The sequence below is a fragment of the Canis lupus genome, chromosome X (genome assembly GCF_048164855.1).
Source record: "Canis lupus baileyi chromosome X, mCanLup2.hap1, whole genome shotgun sequence".
Classification (NCBI taxonomy): Eukaryota; Metazoa; Chordata; class Mammalia; order Carnivora; family Canidae; genus Canis; species Canis lupus.
This window is the reverse complement of record NC_132876.1, coordinates 14,362,964-14,375,300: the sequence shown is the minus strand read 5'-3', so window position 1 is coordinate 14,375,300 and position 12,337 is coordinate 14,362,964. Positions and strand designations below refer to the sequence as shown.

At 37.8% G+C, this 12,337-nt stretch overlaps 1 pseudogene; it reads right to left on the bottom strand.

Moving 5' to 3' along the window:
• Positions 1-7,490: 7,490 nt before the first annotated feature.
• On the bottom strand, positions 7,491-10,678 carry LOC140627528 (broad substrate specificity ATP-binding cassette transporter ABCG2-like; annotated as a pseudogene).
• Positions 10,679-12,337: the final 1,659 nt, after the last annotated feature.

Genomic DNA, 12,337 nt, shown 5'->3' with positions numbered 1-12,337 from the left:
ACCAGAGTGTATGTAGACAGATGTTTTCTCAGAGCAGTGCCTCTTCATGACTCTAGGGTCCCTATAATACTGACACTGTAGTCAAAATTCTAGGTGTGAGCTACTTAGATGGTCCAATTTTGAACCGTTTTCACACCCATCAGTTTCTCTAGGCCAGAAGCTGATTTCCTTACTTTAGGTAGCACTCAGAAACCTCCAGGTTTCCTCCCTGTAATAGCACTGACCCACTTCTGCAAGCCATTGCTAGTTTAACGATCTGAAAAGGATATGTAAATTCTTATTCTTCTCCATCTTATTTTCTAACCTGGCTGGATTAAGGGGTAATCAGAAATTAATGCTCTGAGTAGGCGCTTCTTCTGACTCAACAGTGAAAACAAGTCAGCAAAAACTTCAGTGACCATTTTATTGCCCGCCTCCACTCCAACAGGGTTAACGATTATGAGGCAGGGAACTTAGGCATCATCATTTCCCATTGGGATTTTGGCTATTCTTTTAGTTCCTGAAATTAAAACAAAACAGGAAATAAACTGTGCATGGTAAAAACTTGTTATATGGTAAGGTCAAGGGATGTTTTCTTCAGTGTTTCTTTCTCTTTGGATCAGCAAGGCAGAGGAGAGGAAGGCTCAGTAGGCTGAGTATCAGGCAAAGTGGTTCGAGTCCTGGTTCTGCTACAAACTTGCTATGTGAGTTTAAGTTCCTCAATTATCTGTATGACTGAGATTGGCACTTAATTTCAAAGAAACTTTTCATCTTTGGCAGTCCGAATCAATGGTCCCCAGATTTCTTGATTTTATGGACCAGTAACATTTCCCATGGATATACTGGACACATATGTAAGATTTACAAAGTTTGATCACCAAATGAGGACAGTTAGAAATCTACCATGATAGGAGCACCTGAGGGGCTCAGTCTGTTAAGCATCTGACTCTTGATCTCAGCTTGGGTCTTGATCTCAGGGTTATTGAGTTCAAGCCCCATGTTGGGCTCCATGCCCAACTTTAAAAAGAAAAAATCTACCATGATAATTTTAAAAACGGCAAGACATTATATTACCAAAAGAATTGGAAGGACATAATCTCAAAGCAGAGGACATGCCATTATGTTCATTCCTTTTAAAAAGCTTCATGAAAAATGCACTAACTTGTCTATTTTTTCTCATTTAGATACAGACATGGGAAACACTGTTTAAGAAAGACTGACAAAGTCCCTCAGACCCACTTTGGGGATTCAATGTTCTACAGGACCAAAACTTTCTTCTGTTTCCCCTTAAGTCACCCTAAGTGGATGATCCCTTCTGCCACGTTTACTCATTGCCACTCCAGTCAGAAACCCATCACAGACGATGCCATCAGGCCTTCTCCTCTCCAAGAGAAAAATAACAGACATATCTAAAAGCCTCAGCAGAGAACAAGGAGGAGAATAAGGTGGAAGCTGGGTTTGATGGGTTGGAAAAAAATCAAACAAATCAAGAGGACATGTGTGCTCATGCACACACACACATTCCAAAAGAAAAATCCAGGAAATTTAAAATTTGGCCTCGGGCATCTGAATCTAAGTCTCATTCATGTGACTCTGGTTCACAGAGAAAAATGCCATACCCTAGATTGCTCCACACACCAGAATAAGCCTCTCTAAGCATTTCAGAAAATGCTACAAAGATAATCCCAGCTCAGAAATGTAGGGGCTACTTATTGATTCATAGGATGGACCACTGGCCACTATTGCCACAATGTGCTAACTTTTTCTCTCTTAGACTCACAGAAGTTGGGTGACTTACCCAGTCACATCTTGTTAGTAGGAGACATACATATTGTTAGTTAGGAATTGTTAGGAAACTAACATATTGTTAGTAGGAAAGCTGAGATCCCACTGATGACTGTCAAAATACAATGCCTACAATCTTAACCATGGTTACATACTACCTTCCACACAGTCCAGTTTCACCATAGCATAGGCTCTATGATGGTTTGGTTTCCCATTCAAGAAGATGTTTTAATCCAAACAATACAATAGGAATGATTGTGTAAAATCTATGTGAAGGGTAAACGGGAGTTCTTTGCAAGTATGAAATTATTTCAAAATGAAACATTATTAAAACAATAAAAGATGGCCCCAAAAATCTAAATTTGGGTGATTTGTTGAGAATGATACAAAGGCCTGAGTGCATTCAGTACTTATTATGTACTACACAATGTGCAAAACACTTCACAGGAATCATTTCATATAATTCTCAGAACAACACTTTAAGTACTACGATTATCCACAATTTTCGAGTGAAGAAACTAAGATACTAAGAAATTAAGTCATCTGGCAGAGGTCACACACCTAGCAAGTGGACTTCAACCATGATCTAGACTAATGCTTTTCCACTATAGTGCACCAGTTGGATATGGGGTATTGGTATTTCAAGCATATAGATGTGAAGAGATGATATTAACAAACATCCATTTACCTATGCTCTGCATTATCAAATCTTAATTTTAGCCATATTTGTTTCAAACCTTATTTTTTTAAGAAATAAAAACTATTTCATGATACCAAAACCAAACAAGGACGCCACAAAAAAAGAAAATTATAGGTCAACATCCCGGATGAACATATATGTAACAATACATTAAAAGGATCGTACACCACAATCTAGTGGATTTATTCCAGGGATGCAAGAATGGTTCAACATCTGCAAGTCATTTTGATGCACCACATTCATAAAACAAAGGATAAAAATCATATGATCTCTCAGTAGATGCTCAAAAGAGTATTTGACAAAATTCAACATCCATTTATGATAAAGATTCTCAATAAGGTGAGTATAGGGAGAACATGAGTCAACATAATAAAGGTCACATATGAAAAACTCACAGCTAATATCTTACTAAAAGCTTTTCCACTAACATTAGAACCGAGACATGGATGCCCACTCTTGCCACTTTTATTCAACATAGTATTGGAAACCCTAGTCAGAGCAATTAGGCAATAAAAAGAAATAAAAGGTATCCAAATTAGAAAGGAAGAAGTAAAACTGTCACTATTTGCAGATGATATAACATATAGAAAACTCTAAAAGACACCACAAACTGTTAGAATTAATGAATTCAGTAAAGTTGTAGAATACAAAATATATATACAAAAATCTGCCACATTTCTATATACTAATAATAAGCTATCAGAGAAATTATGAAAACAATCCTATTTATAATAGCATCAAAAAGAATAAAATACTTACAAATAAATATAATCAAGGAAGTGAAAGACCTATACACTGAAAACTATAAGACACTGATGAAAGAAACTGAAGAAGACAAAATAAATGTAAAGATATTCTATGATCATGGATTGAAAGAACTGGATATTATTAAAATGTCCATATTACCCAAAGCAATGTACAAATTCAATGCAATTACCTTCAAAATTCCAATGGCATTTTTTTTCACAGAAGTAGAAAAAACAATCCTAAAATTTGTATGGAACCACAAAAGACTCCAAATAACCAAAGCAATCTTGAGAAAGAAGAACAAAGCCAGAGCCTCACACTTCCTAATTTTAAACTATATGACAAAGCTACAGTAATCAAAACAGTATGATACTGGCATAAAAGCAGACTCATAAGTCAGGGGCCCTTGGGTGGCTCAGTCAGTTAAATGACTTACTCTTGATTTCAGCTTAGGTTATGATCTCAGAGTCAGGGGATCAAGCCCCGCATCAGGTTCTGTGCTCAGTGAGGAGTCTGCTTGAGATTATCTCTCTCCCTCTCCCTCCCCTTGTGCCCCGCTACTCTTGCTCTCTCTAAAATAAATAAATACTTAAAACAAAAACCAGACACATATATCAATAAAACAGAAATAGTCCAGAAATAAACCCACACATAAGGTCAATTAATCTATGACAAAGGAGCCTAGAGTATACAATGGGAAAGGACATTCTTTTTAATAAATGGTGCCGGGAAAACTGGACTGCAACATGTAAAAGAATGAAAATCTACTACTATCTTCTACAACACACAAAAATTAACTTGAAATGGATTAAAGAGTTGAATCTAAGACCTGAAATCATAGAACTCCTAGAAGAAAAAGAGGCAGTAAGCTTCTTGACATAACTCTTGACAATGATGTTTCGTATGTGACAAGAAAAGCAAAGGCAACAAAAACAAGATAAACAAATGGGAACAAATTGAATTTAAAAGCTTCTGCACAGCACAAGAAACCATCAACAAAATGAAAAGGCAATTCACTGAATGGGAAAATTATTTTCAAATCATATATCTGATAAGGGGTTAAAATCCAAAATATATAAAGAACTCATACAACTCAATAGCCAAAAAAACTAACTTAAAAATGGGCAGAGGATCTAAATAAACATTTTTACAAAGAAGACAAACACATGGCCAACAAGTACAGGAAAAGGTACTCTACATCACTAACCATCAGGGAAATGCATGTCAAAACCACAGTGAGATATCATCCTACACCTGTTAGAATGGTGATCATCCAAAAGACAAGAGACAACAAATGTCTGCAAAGATGTGGAGAAAAGGGAATCATCATGCACTGTTAGTGGGAATGTAAATCAGTGCAGCTGCTATGGAAAACAATATGGACATTCCTCAAAAACTTAAAAATAGAACTACAAAACGATCCACAATTCCACTTCTGGGCACTAATCCTACAGAAATGAAAACACTAACTCAAAAAGATGCATATACCCCCAATGTTCATTGCAGTATTATGTATAATAGCCAAATCATGGAAGCAACCAAAGTGTCCATCGATAGATGAATGGATTAAGAAAATGTGGTATCTCTCTCGATAGATGATTGATAGATAGATAGATAGATAGATAGATAGATAGATAGATAGATAGATAATAGATAGATAGATGATAGATACACAACGGAATATTATTCACCATAAAAATGAAGGAAATTTTGCAATTTGAATAACACAGATGGAATAGGTGAAATAAGTCAGACAAAGACAAATATTTATGAACTCCTATGTGGAATAAAAAAAAATAATAAAAAACAATTCCTAAAATAGAGTGGTTGCCAGAGCAAAGGGAGTGGGATGAGCAAAATGCATGAAGAGGGTCAAAATGTATAAACTTCTAGTTTCAAAAAAATTAATCATGGGATATAATGTCAGCGTTGTGACTATAGTTAATAATACTGTACTGTATATCTTTAAAAACTTATTCACAAGAAAAAAATTTGTCACTATGTATGGTATTAGATGCAAAGTAGACTTACTGTGATCATTTCTGTATATATACCAAATCATTATGGTGTACACCTGAAACCAATAATGTTATATGTCAATCATATCTCAATAAAAAAGAAAACATTTCAGATAAAGTTGAGAACCCCATTGTATTCTTCCCAATCCGATTCCCCACTTTTCTTGTTAGGAATTCAGTATTAAAGTTCCCTTCATTTTAAAAATTGTTTTGTAATACATATATACATCCATAAACAATGTATACCATGAGTGTATTTTTCAACATTTAACAAATGGAATTATACTGCACCATGAGGTAACATGGTTTTTTCACTCAACATTATGGTTTCAAGATATTCAATGGTGTCTCTGCAGAAATTTTTTTTACAGAATCAAACTTATTAGTTGTGCTCGTTATGATTTGTTTTTTGATTTAAGACAATTTTCCTGTCCTATAATGATAAAGATGGTCTGTGTTTGATTTCATATTATGATTAACAGATATTTAATATTTTTAAACGTTCTCATTTCTTTTTTTTTTAAGATTTTATTTATTTTGAGAGAGTGTGGAGTGTGCTTGAGTGTATGTGGGGGGTAAGTAGAGGGAGAGGGAGAGAGGCAAGCAGACTCCACACTGAGTGTGGAACCTGATCCTGAGATCATGACCCCCAGCTGAAATCAATCTGAAGCTCAACCAACTGAGCCACCCAGGCACCCTGAGTTTTAATTTTATTTGGTCCCATGTCATCCCCAATTCTAGTAGAACCACATACTGAATTTATTTATGAGAGTCACACACAGAGAGAGAGAGAGGCAGAGACATAGGCAGAGGGAGAAGCAGGCTCCATGCACCGGGAGCCCGACGTGGGATTCGATCCTGGGTCTCCAAGATCGTGCCCTGGGCCAAAGGCAGGCGCCAAACCGCTGCGCCACCCAGGGATCCCGCTTTATAGAAAGTTTTAATCGCAGGTAGAGCAGGAGCCTCTGCTTAGTTCTTCCAAAATCATTTAGATATTTCTCCCCTGTTTTTTCTATTCTCTATAAGAGTTTGTAAAAGAGTAATTATCTGACCCCAAAAGACTTGGTAACATTTTTCTGTAAAACTCCCTGAGCCTAATGTCTTTTAAGGTAGAAAATTTTTGGCTATCAATTCAGTTTATTGATTTATAGAGGTTTGTGTTTACCTTGAGTCATTTTTGATAACTTTTCTAAGAAAAATTATTTTTTAAATAGATTTCATTTATTTATTTGACAGAGAAAGAGAGAAGCACAAGCAGGGGAGAGCAGCAGAGGGAGAGGGAGAAGCAGACTCCCCACCAAGCAGGGAGCCTGATGCAGAAATCGATCCCAGGACTCTGGGATCATGGCCTGAGCTGAAGGCAGATGTTTAATGGACTGAGCCACCCAGACACCCCTCTTAAGAAAATACTCTTTTATGTTTTCATGTTTATGGGCACAAGGTTTATTATATCTTATGATCACTGAAATCTCTAATTTATCTACATAATTGTTGTATTCTTTTTCCCCAATACAGTCTTTTCTTTACTGTTGTTGATATTTCTAGTTGTACTCATTCTTTTTTCCCCAAATAACCAATCTTCTATTGATCCTGTCATTTTATTTGTCTTTTACCGAACTCATTAATTTCTGCTCTTTACAATTTCCATATTTCCAGTTTATTTTTCTTTTTTAAGTTGAATACTTAATTCATTTATTTTTAGTTTTCTATTAAAAGTAGTAAAGATTGTAAAATTACCTTTAATTATCATTTTAGCAAGATAAAACTATTTTTGGTAGTATAGTACTTTTATTGTCATATAGATTTTTGTTTCATTTTCAAATAATTTAATGCTGACAGTAAAAGCAATTCTTATGTTCTACATCCCAAATTCCACAAATTTATTTTGTAGAATGTCCATCAATTAGGAGTTGATTTTCCTTTGTGATTCAATTCAGGTTATATAATTTTGGCAGAGCTAGTTCAAAAATGATACACCCCTCCTATTGCGTCTAACCAAGATACACACAATTACCTATGTGTCCCATTACTTGGGGATGCTAATTTTGATCACTTAGTTATGATGTCTTCTGGTTTCTTCACTATAAAGTTACTATTTGCCCCTTTGTTATTACAAAGTACCTTGTAGAGGAGATCCTTTCAAATCATGTAAATATCCTCATCAAAATGTAACCCAATAGTTTTGTCATCCATTGACAATTACCAAATAGTGATTTTCTACTATTCCTTCTTTTTTTTTTACTTAAATCAAGATGCTTCCTTTTTAATGTGTGAATCAATTATGTAAATTAAAGAGGAATTTAAGAATATTTTTTAAGAAATAACAATTTTAGGTAGGCAATTGTAAGGAAGATAACAATCATGCATCCCAAGGCTACGTGATTCTTCCACAGGCCCCAAGGGGAGAGCTCGATGCCCTGGGTTAGCAAAAATTCTTTGCCAGTATGTATTGCATAGCTACAGGTATTATTCGTTGTTACGTTGACTCCTGGGCAGAAGTTTTGTCCCAAAAATTCATTATACTGCAAAGCCGCATAACCAGATCGAGGAATGCTTAAGTACCGAAGCCATGAGAGCCAAGGCCCAATGGTTCTGAGATTTACCAACAGCCCTGAAAAAATCATCATAAACACAAAGTCATGAGGAGAGTTGCTATGGATACCACCTCTGGCCTGCTGCTATGGCCAGTGCCATAGAACTAGCTGAATAAGCCACCATCATAAGAGTAAACATCATGACGAAGAAGGCCTCCACAACTGGTTTCAATCCTAACAAGAAGTACGTTATACAAGTAAATATAATACTTGGTAACATCCTCATGGGTGGTAAATCAGATAACAGTTTTCCAAAGAAATAAGATGACACTCTGTAATATCCACTGATATATTCATATATAAAGAGCTTCTTCTCAACCACAAGGAGCTCCACAGCTGACACACTGTTGAAACACTGCTTGGTCGTCAGGAAGAAAAGCACCCCTGATGTATTCTGGATTCCTGTAGAATCATTTTTTAGATCATAGAAAATGGGACCTAAAACCTATCCCAGGATGACTGTTACAGTTATCTGAGCGATAAAGGCCTGGGGATTACCCAATAAATTTTTGTTTTTGTTTTTGTTTTTGTTTTTTTGCTCTTTTTTTTTTAATTTTTTTTAATTCATTTATGATAGTCACAGAGAGAGAGAGAGGCAGAGACACAGGCAGAGGGAGAAGCAGGCTCCATGCACCGGGAGCCCGACATGGGATTCGATCCCGGGTCTCCAGGATCGCGCCCTGGGCCAAAGGCAGGCGCCAAACCGCTGCGTACCCAGGGATCCCTTTTTGCTCTTTTTTTATAATAAATTTATTTTTATTGGTGTTAAATTTGCCAACATACAGAATAACACCCAGTGCTCATCCTGTCAAGTGCCCCCCTCAGTGCCCGTCACCCATTCACCCCCACCTCCCGCCCTCTTCCCCTTCTACCACCCCTAGTTCGTTTTCCAGTTAGGAGTCTTTATGTCTCCCTTTCTGATATTTCCCACACATTTCTTCTCCCTTCCCTTATATTCCCTTTCACTATTATTTATATTCCCCAAATGAATGAGAACATATAATGTTTGTCCTTCTCCGATTGACTTACTTCACTCAGCATAATACCCTCCAGTTCCATCCACGTTGAAGGAAATGGTGGGTATTTGTCGTTTCTAATGGCTGAGGAATATTCCATGGTATACATAGACCACATCTTCTTTATCCATTCATCTTTCGATGGACACCGAGGCTCCTTCCACAGTTTGGCTATTGTGGACATTGCTGCTAGAAACATCGGGGTGCAGGTGTCCCGGCGTTTCATTGCATCTGTATCTTTGGGGTAAATCCCCAACAGTGCAATTGCTGGGTCATAGGGCAGGTCAATTTTTAACTCTTTGAGGAACCTCCACACACTTTTCCAGAGTGGCTGCACCAGTTCACATTCCCACCAACAGTGTAAGAGGGTTCCCTTTTCTCCACATCCTCTCCAACATCTGTGGTTTCCTGCCTTGTTAATTTTCCCCATTCTCACTGGTGTGAGGTGGTATCTCATTGTGGTTTTGATTTGTATTTCCCTGATGGCAAGTGATGCAGAGCATTTTCTCATGTGCATGTTGGCCATGTCTATGTCTTCCTCTGTGAGATTTCTCTTCATGTCTTTTGCCCATTTCATGATTAGATTGTTTGTTTCTTTGGTGTTGAGTTTAATAAGTTCTTTATAGATCTTGGAAACTAGCCCTTTATCTGATACATCATTTGCAAATATCTTCTCCCATTCTGTAGGTTGTCTTTTAGTTTTGTTGACCCAGTAAATTTTTGAATGAACGCTTGGAAATCCATTTGAGTTGCTGACAGAAAGAGGTGGCATATGTGATCTCCTTAAAGGCTGAGCGCTTCCTTTTCTGACTCTTTGAGAGTTGATCTAATTCCTCTTTTGTTTTTCTGCAGAAGTCAGAATTGGCATAAAACTCAGCTATTCTTTCTATGAGTGGAGTACCTCTCTTGGAAGGCTCTTCAGTCACCTTGACTTTACCCTCTTGGTCCTCTCTGTTTAATACCACAGCAGAGCAGTCTCCATTAATGACATCCAGGAAGAAGTCTGCAGCGTTATTATAGGGCTCACAATGGTAACCCACTGATGCAAAGAACCCCAAGGCCTCCTGCGCAGGCCCATGGAACATCAGTTTTCCTGCAGCCAACAAGGTGAGGCTATCAAACAACTTGAAGATAGAATAATGAGGCTGATGAATGGAGAAGATGATTGTTCGTCCCTATTCAGACATGCTTGAGTCTAAGCCAGTTATGGGCTCATCCAGGAACAAGATGGCTGTATCAGTAATAAGCTCCATTCCGATACTAGTTCTTTTTCTTTCTCCTCCAGACATGTCACGTATAAACTGAGTTCCAACCTTGGAATCTGCCACTTTATCCAGACCTAATTGCTGAATGACCTTTTTAATTTGCTCATTTTTTTCATGACTCGTCATAGTTGTTGGAAGCCGAAGAGCTGCTGAGAATTGTAAATTTTCTCTCACTGTTCCCATCACGACATCATCTTGTACCATATAACCTGAATTACATTTGAAATTGGCAGGTCGAGGTGCTCCATTTATCAAAACATCCCCAGATAATCCATGTGGATCTTTCCTTTGCAGCTAAGACCTCTAACAATGAAGATTTGCCTCCACCTGTGGGTTCCAGAATGGCATTGAGGCCAGGTCTCATGACACCATTGATATTTGTTAGTATTTCTTTCTCAACTGTTTTTCGACCAAGAAGAAAGCCACTCTTCACTTTTACTCGATAGTAAATGTTATGAAAACTTAACATGGCTACTTCAGTAAATGTCTTCAGGTCGTTGGAGGTCATCCTGGAGAGGTCATTGGTGCTTCTTTGTGACATTGGGATACAAACTTGGTCATTATTAGAAGACATCTGGAGAGTTTTTGTCTCTTCAGCTTAACAGAGGTTCAGTTTCACCAGGGTCTTTGATCTCAGAGTCCATGTGCTCAGAGGCCTTTATTATTCCTTCTATCTTTACTAACATTTTTTGTAAGAAAGCACTCTCATTAACTTATTTATTTATGCTTCATTTATATTTGCATGGGCTCCCAGATTCCTAGCTGGGCCTAGTGAAGGAAAGTTAGGTAGCTAGGGCACAAAAATGAAGGAGGTATCTCCTCTTACTGTTACGCCAGTGGCCTTAAAACTGATGTGCCTCTTGGTTTTGGCTCAGGTCATGATCTCAGGGTCCTGGGATTGAGACTCACCCCAGGCACCATGTGGAATGCAGAGTCTACTGGAGACTCTGTCCCTCCCCTTCTGCTCCTCTCCTGGCTCACACTCATTCTAAATAAATAAATAAATAAATAAATAAATAAATAAATAAATTCTTAAGAAAACAGGGACATGCCTAGGGCCTGTTTGTTCTGTCTCTACTTTCATCTCTTCCCATCTAGAATTTTTAAATTTCATTTATTTATTCATGAGAAAGAGAGAGACAGAGACACAGGCAGAGGGAGAAGCAGGCTCCATGCAGGGAGCCCAACGTGGGTCTCGATCCTGGGTCTCCAGGATCAGGCCCTGGGCCGAAGGCAGTGCTAAACCGCTGAGCCCTCCAGGCTGCCCCTAATCTAGATTTTTATACTGGTCTCCACCCAGCCCTACAGGTCCCTATTCCAGAACGAGGCCTTATTAGTGTCATTTCGGAAGTTCTGTCCTGTGGTAATATTGGGGACTTGACAGATCCTTTTATCAAACAAATGGACAACTTGATTTATTCCTGTGTCATGAGGCTGTTTCTATATTCTCCTATTTCCTAAGGCCTGTATCTTGCTGGGAATAGGTTTTCAGGTAACATTTCTGTAGCTTCCTTTCATGAGTCAAGATGAAGTGTTCTGCCCCTTATTTCCAGTCCTTGATTTTAAGCTTTGAGTTAGTCTTAATACTCCTTCATACTTGAAGCATGTTAGCTATCTTATTCAAAAGGGCCTAAATTCTTGGCTATCACTGCCTATTACTAGAGCAGGAGCCCAGCAACATTGAACTCTACTCATATTCAGGCTTTTCTTTCCTGTGTCTGATCCTGCAGAAGCTTGTATTCCACCTAAGATCAGCTGTGCATTTTTATCTTTTCTATATTTTATCCATCCATGCTATTGTCTATAGCAATTATCGAAGTATGCACCATCTCCACATATGTCATTCTTCTTATTTTTCATTCAAAGATATCTAAGCTATAAATGTATAGACACATTATAAATAATTGATCTATTTATGATTTTAAAGCCTCCTACTGAAATCTATATGCTCTCTATTTTATCTAGGTATTTGAAATCTAGTTAATAATACATTCCAGTGAAGCCTGGGTGGCTCAGCAGTTGAGCGTCTGCCTTTGGCTCAGGGCCCAATCCCGGATTTCCGGGATCGAGTCCCACATAGGGCTCCTTGCTTGGAGCCTGCTTCTCCTCCCTCTGCCTGTGTCTCTGCCTCTCTTTCTGTCTCTCTCATGAATAAATAAATAAAATCTTTAAAATATATGTATATTCCAGTGTTAAACACAAGGTTTAGATTTCAAATAAGAGAAGCTGAAGA